The 7,789-nt window shown below is 37.3% G+C and overlaps 1 pseudogene; it reads right to left on the bottom strand.

Moving 5' to 3' along the window:
• Positions 1–651: 651 nt before the first annotated feature.
• On the bottom strand, positions 652–4,486 carry LOC120159306 (annotated as a pseudogene).
• Between the last annotated feature and the right edge of the window lie 3,303 nt (positions 4,487–7,789).

Raw genomic sequence — 7,789 nt, forward strand, 5'->3', positions numbered from 1 at the left:
TGAACAACATTTTTAGGTCTTTGGTGAAAGAAAAGATTTATTCAATCTGATATTTGTTCTTATATTTTTATAAGACATTTTTCGTAAGAAATATTTATTTATTTATTTTATGTCGATATGATTTATTTATTTTAAATAGTGTCTTACTAAGTTGTTACTTAGCGTATGAATAAATTATGATAATGACACTATCGAAATGAATTTTTACGTAGGCAGATTTGTTTTAAATACGATTCAATGTCGAACTGCCAAATTGTTGCCTGAAATCATATATTATTTTAAGGTCTAAATATTAAATTTTATGTTATGCGATAAATAAATTTTACGAAAAATGGGCATTTATGAATATTTTTTTAAAAAATTTAAATTTTGACCCGATTTTGTTTAGTAAGTGACTGTAAGTTAATGTGACATCTTTTACTTGTTATTGAGTACGTTTACGAGTTAAGGGTGTTATATGAAGTTTAAGGGCTTATCTTGTCATTTTACCAATTAGCTATATCTTGTTTCATCTGTTACAAATTTCAACTTGTTAATAAGAGTTTTAACTTATCTTAGTTTTATTTTTTTTTATTATTCCATGAAGTATTATCTTCTATTGATTTAAATATATTTTTAAATAATAGATAATATACTATATGTGTGTGTGTTTACAGAACCCTAAAGAAAACCCATTTTATAAATCTCTAAATGCTTTCGCCAAAACCCTAGGAACCTCGTGCTATATATTTTATAAAATAACCAATGCCATAATTTTCTTTTGTCCAACCAATCTTTCTGCAAGCTATTCACGTTAGCTAGGATTAGATTTGATAATTTACTTCCATGTCAAGCACTGATTGTCAATAAGGCAAAACGATGTACAAATAAAACTTTAATTTTCGATTAATCCTTATCAGGTGTGTACCTTATTGTGCTATAATTGTTTTAATTCTGTTCAATAATTTTTATGTTAAATCTGTAATTAGATAATGTTGATCTATGTCGTGGTAGTATATTTGTATCTCTGTTAGCCTTTGTCTAGACTATCATAAATTGTACTAAACTGCTTAATTTATTTTGGCTATCAAACTCGTTTTTGAATTATCTGTAAGACATTTGAATAATATATTTCTTGTATTGTGACTATCTGTTTTTGTATATGCTTCTGAAAGTATTCTAATTTTCATATCACATGTCTTGTCCTACAATCTACGTTAGTACGTCACTTTTTGGTTTCATAAGTTGGGATGTGAAGGAGGAAGTTTAGTGGTCCATCACTCCTATTTTAACAGTCTACTGCTTTTAGTGGTGTAACCGCATATGATTCCCACAAATTGTTTTCTTTTAATCTTAGCGGTCACCACTCCTGTTTATATTTGTCACATTCTATTTAACGTTCGGTTGATTACAGATTCTAGAGAAATCATCCTGTGAAGTTTAGTGGATGGTTGGGTAATTAGGAGCTCACTAGCTTGTATCTACATTCCGATTTGTCTGTGATATCAAATTTATTATGTATGTTTGTGTGATTTCTTGAATACTTTGTTTGGCATATTTTAACCGCACTAAGTTCTATAACTCACCCTTTTATTTTTTCCTTTGAGATATTTCAGGATTTTAAGATTGGATCGGTATCTCATAGATCGGAGTCTCAATTTTAAACTATATTTATTTAAAAAACTATCTTCTAATAAAGTGATAGCAACTGTATAAATTATTTGAAAATCTGATTTAATATTTGTTAAACTTTTTGATTTGATTTTCGGATCACTTTAGTGATTAATGTAACCTTCGAGATTCGAACGTAACGTTCGGGCTAGGTCTAGGGGATTGGAGAACTCAATTACTTAAAATATATATACATGTTCAGTTTCAAAGGTCATGTCGAGGTTTTTAGGTTAGAATTTGACAAAATATACTTTGAATCAATTCACGGAACATATTTAATTTGTTTCTAACATAATAAAGAAAACATGTCTACGTAGGTGAGCTTGCCTGTCCCTTAGTGCTATGGCCGGTCTGTTTGCTTTCATTGCTCTTCTTTCTCTTCAGCATCTCTATAATCACTGCTTCTTTCTTATCTACAAAATCCATCATGTTCTTAAAGCTAGTCGATCTGATGGACCGCCGAGATGATCTCGACGTCTCCGCTAGCTCCGTTTCCTCGTCTTCTGGGCTAAATCACCGGTACTGTGAGAGGACTCTATAGCAGAAGAATGTAAGAGCCAACACACAAGCAATGCCACAAATGAGGAACAGCCCCCAAAACTTTGTCTTGATTGATCTGAATCGAGCACTCGCTGTTTATTAGCCACTTGTCGTGGATCTTTTGGAGTTCACCGTTCTCCGACAGTCGAAGGATGGCAGTCGAGAGATCGACCGCAAGAGGAGAGTCCCTTTGAAAAGCGAAGCCCCATCTGCTTTTCTTAAATTCTTGGCCGACGGTATGGTACAAACACTTGGTGCTCGATAAGAAGAGCTCGATGTAGGGAAGTTCATCGACAATGGCAGCTACAGAACCTGCCTTCGATCCGAGATCAAGTGCTCTCAGATATGCTTCCCCATTTTTTAACTGAACTATCCTAGACCGTGCTATGTTGAGCTCGTCAACCAACTAGTTGAATGCAAACCAACCGTCTTGGACTCCGATGGTTTTGGAGCTCGAGATCAAGCTATCGATCCCTTGAATCCCCGACGTCAGCTGTTGCACGGTAAGTAACTAAGTACTGATGTCCAAATAGCCGTGTAACTTGAATTGATAATCAGAACTACAAACAGCCATATGATCAGCACCAAACGTCCCAAAACGCTTACTGTGTTTTCCCTATTCGAGAAAAACATCGTCGAGAAACTAAACCAGAAAATTGTCATAAGCTGTTGCCGTGGAATACCACGGAATTCGGGATTTATCCGGTGCTCGAGAATCCACATTCCACACCACGGCTCCCACGAAAAGAAAGAATGCAGCCGTGACGAACCACATTTCTTTGGTAAATGGCTTGAGGAATGTCCACCTACTCGATTTCACCTCTTTGACCGAGCGATGACAACGAGTCCAGATTCCATATAAGGCTGCGTAAAATCTACGATTTTCGTCCTGTTTGTAACAATGGTAATATCTCCAACTACTGCATCATATTTATTTTGGGAACTTGATAAGCAAGATCATTATAGCTAGAATTTTTAGTACTATCCCCGAATAACATATACGTACGAGGAACAGCATACGGGAGCAGGTTTATTGCAGCTTCAAAGACATCGACGAAGTATCCTTTTACACCTTGGGAACTAGTCTTTCGACACGAACTCTTTGTAACCTACTCGGTTAGGTACGGCAATTTGTAGTGGCTGTCCATTGTTCGGGATTATCCATCCCCTTGGTGGTTTCGAAGTTTAACCGGGCCATATTGCACTGTAAAGATGTTGACTGCCGGAAGAGATGTTGGAAGGCTTTGTATATAAGTTCTCCGGAGGAACAATCGAGAGATGAGAGTGATTCGACCAATAATCGATTCTTTGAGCCCCGGTTCCACCGATGTTAAGAACATCAAATGCCGGATGAATTAAATCTCTGTTAATCAAATTGAATCTGACCACTTAGACCGGTGAAGTTAGTCTGAAGAAGTGTCAGGAGAAGTTGTTGGCCTCCATTAAACACATGAAGGGACGACAGGTTCAGTGTGCCGTCATTCATGTCACGCAATTTGATGGAGGGCATGTGCAGCCAACCAAACCGAATCAAGCATAAGTGCATAAGAATTGAAGCCACCAGGACCTGAACGGCCCTTATGTTTTAGGTCGTTCCATCTAGAAATAAACCTCTTTTTGAGATCAGTATTCGGGGCGTAACGACGAAGAGCAAGAACCCCTTGTAAGAGATTCATTGTGTCGGAATCAACTGCCTCCCTCGAGTCTAATACGATGGAAGCCAATCTGTAGCGATCCAAACATAGCCATCGTCATATTAAGAGCCTTAGCAGCCGTAAAGACGTTCAAACCAGAGTCGGGATTAACATGAACTACGAAAACTAGCGACTCCATCAGGTTCACCTCTACTAGCAAGTCGTTGATCTTACTTACAGGGTCATCTGGACTGAATGCAGCCTTATACGAGATCTTGCCACGTTTCTTAGCCAGGGCATCACCTAAAACAGAAATTCCATTTCTTCCGTAATCATCATCCACAAATATCACTATGACCTCCCTCAGCCGTAATAGTCGACTCTGTCTGCAATCGTATACATTTGGATGTAGTCACTGCAGGAAGCAAGAGTGGGATCCGTTGCTCCAAACGAGAGAAGGGACTTGAAGCACATTAACAACCTGGGAGATTACATGAGCTATTCCGGAAGATTGCGGACCTATTGCCACCACGATATCGCTTTTAATCTGCAAAGCTTCCATGGTTCCAATAATCCACTGCAATTCGTGTGGCGCAAAACGAGTTTCAATTTGATCCCGTTAAGAACGTTAGGATCAGAGTTGACATCATCAATTGCAGCTTCGAGTGCAGGCTTTGCTGCTCCCCCAGTAACCGAGTTCGCAGTGAAAAGAGCTCCAATATGTATACCTTTGGCTTCAAAGAAGAAGATGATTCCCAGAACTGCAAAAACTCCCACAGGGGACCATGTGAGCCAAAGGCTCAAAAAATCAACAAGAACCCATTCATGTTTTTCCAAGACCGAAACCTATTTTGCTGCCTCAAATCAGACAAGAACACCACCTGCCAAGAGAGTAAGAAAAAAACATGAAAACAACAGGGGGAAGAAGAGTCAATGAGAAATCCATGAAATTCTTGGGATGAAAAACCAAGATGAGTAGAAAGAACAGTGGAACAGCATGAAGATAATAGACCCAAAGCATATCCAAAAGGGAAAATTTTGGGTTTACATGAAATTTAATATTAGCTTTAGATGACAATGCAAGCATCAGTGGAATTTAATAATGCACTAGTGTTTTTCAAACTGTCCAGGAAAAACCATGCTGATATATATATATAAAAGAAAAAGAAATTGAGACATTGAAAAAACGACGTGGGACTTAAAAAAAAAGACAACTTTAGGTCAAAGTTAATGGTTAATGGTCAGCGGTTTGATTTTGTCTGTTTGATTAGATCGGTCGGTTCAATTTGACCAGATTGATTTTTAGAAGGGTCTTGATCGAAGGAGCTGCCCCACACGCATAGTCGGTGCATGGTAGCGCGTATGACAGGGAAATGATCAATTGTGGTTGGTTGAATACTCCATATGCATTAATTAACCATAATCAACTCAGATCAAAAGAAAATAAGCTAAAACGAAGGTAAAATGAATGAAGAAGGAGGTGTGATCAAAATGAAGGAGATGACTTCAACAGTGGTGGGTGGTGGTGGTGGTGGCTAACGGACACCGGATCAGTCCCACACATCGAAAAGCAATGAAGATTGTTTGGTTTTCTGGCGAAGATTCAAGGCCTCTTCCATGGTGAACAGTGAGCCTTCAAGAAAAACAGCCGATTAGGTTAGGATCAAACTGAGATGGAACTTCCATTGGTGGGGCAGTGACAGTCATTGGCGAGCGATGGTCGATATCGATGTTAAGGTGTTCGAACGGCCTTTCTCATGATTTTGTGATGATCGATGATTAGTTTGGGTAATTGATGATTGAGGTGTGATCAAAAATGAAGAGGAACTTCATGATGGGCGGGTTCAACACGGATGGTCGGAGGTGGCTGAACGGCGATAGGCGATGGTTGGAAAGTTCTCTGAAACTTGGATTTTTTTTTCGAAGAAGGCTTATCGAATGAATGTGTTAAGCTAGGACTTTAAAATCTAACATATGTCGGTGAAATAAAATAAGAGTTTAGTTAATAATAGTAACCTATCCTAATCGGCAAAGGGTACTAGTGAAGCTTTTGGAGGGTGTGGGTTTAAATCCTATGAACTGCCCCTTTTTTAATTCTGAAAAAAAAGATGAAGGGTAAAACGTGGCTGAAGACCCTGAACTTCCTTGAACTACGATTAGATACCTAAATTTTTAACAAGATACAAAACTAGTATCCTCATAAATAGACCAGGAAATTGTAAATTTTAAATCCAAAATTTGGGGTTATACAGTGAAGCTACTCTACGCAAGGGCGGAGGAAGAAAACTCAAAGAAGATTAACTTCAATTCTGGATGATCTAGTCATTAGATTGGGACAAAATCAGAGTATGTTTACTGCTGATGGACGTGCTTCGGACCGTTCGAATTTTTAAGAATAGTTTTCGATGTCTTGAAGCAGAGGTAAGTTTTCGAGTTTTCCTTATTTCTCCTCACCGCTTCGTTTTCGGGCCAAGATTTGCTCTTCTCTCTTTGTAAGTTTGCATCCAGTTCTTTCTCCTTTCCCCCCTTTAGTGTTCGATTTATGTTTATATATGGGCATGAAATGGTTGTTATGGAAGTTGTGGTTTTTGATTTTCTAGGGATACGTGCGAGAAATCAGAGTAATTCCTATCATTCCATATAATCAATAGAATTTGTTAGATATTTATATACAAGATGTATCTCTATCTTAGGAAACTTTAAGTTAGGAAAGAAACTAAGGGAAAGATATAATACCTTAAAGTAAATGATTATAACTATAAGAAAATTTCATAGAATCCTAATTTAATATATTTCCTGACACGTATATTCCTACACTCCCCTTAATCTGAAGAATATACATTGTATAATCCCAGCTTGGATATAAAATTGTCAAATACATGTTTTGATAAGGCCTTTGTAAACATGTCTGCTAACTATCCTTCTGAAGGGATGTAAGATGGAGCGACTATCCCTTGTTTACTTTCTCTGAAATGAAGTGCCTATCAATTTCAACATGTTTCGTTCTATCATGTTGAACTGGATTTTTGACGATCTGAATTGTGGATTGATTGTCAAAAACTTCAAAAAAGTCTTCTTGTTCAGGCATAATTCTTTTAACAACTTAAGTATCCAGATTCCTTCACACATTCCTAACACTACGGCTCTAATTCTTCCTTGGCATTATTTCTTGAAACTACTTATGTTTCTTATTCTATGAGTAACAAGGTTTCCCCACACAAATGTGCAATAACCACTAGCAGATCTCCTTGTTAAGTCCCCTGCCCAACTAGAGTTGAAAAGAATTTCACATATCTGTCTTGTGACATTTTGAACATTAACCATGTCCAGGAGTTTTCTTTAAGTACTACAGAATCCTGTTAGCTGCTACTATGTGTTCTTATTAGGATTAGCCATATTTTGACTAATTACATTTACTGGAAAAGCTATATCTAGCCTAGTTAATGACAAATAGATTAGTTTTCCCACTAACCTTTGAATCTATCTTTATCTGTTAAGGAGCTTGTGCTCCTTGTTGAATTTTAGACTCGCTTCCATTGGTGTATCTACTAGTTTACACCCTAAAAACTTACTTCTTTGAGTAAGTCAAGAACAAACTTTCTTTGGTTTGATCATGAGGCCCTCTTTAGATCTTGAAACCTTCATACTTAGGAAGTATCTCAACTTTTCTAAGTCCTTAGTTTCAAATTCCTTGTTTAGGAGTGTTTTTAAACTGCTAATTTCCTCATCATCATCTCCATTAGGATTGTTTCATCCACATACGCAATTAGGATAGCTCTTTTCTTTATCTGTTAAGGAGCTTGCTGTCTCCTTGTTGAATTTTAGACTCGCTTCCATTGGTGTATCTACTAGTTTACACCCTAAAAAACTTACTTCTTTGAGTAAGTCAAGAACAAACTTTCTTTGGTTGATCATGAGGCCCTCTTTAGATCTTGAAACCTTCATACCTAGGAAGTATCTCAACT

This window comes from Hibiscus syriacus, unplaced genomic scaffold (genome assembly GCF_006381635.1).
Source record: "Hibiscus syriacus cultivar Baekdansim isolate YM2019G1 unplaced genomic scaffold, ASM638163v2 tig00111356_pilon, whole genome shotgun sequence".
NCBI classification, from domain to species: Eukaryota; Viridiplantae; Streptophyta; class Magnoliopsida; order Malvales; family Malvaceae; genus Hibiscus; species Hibiscus syriacus.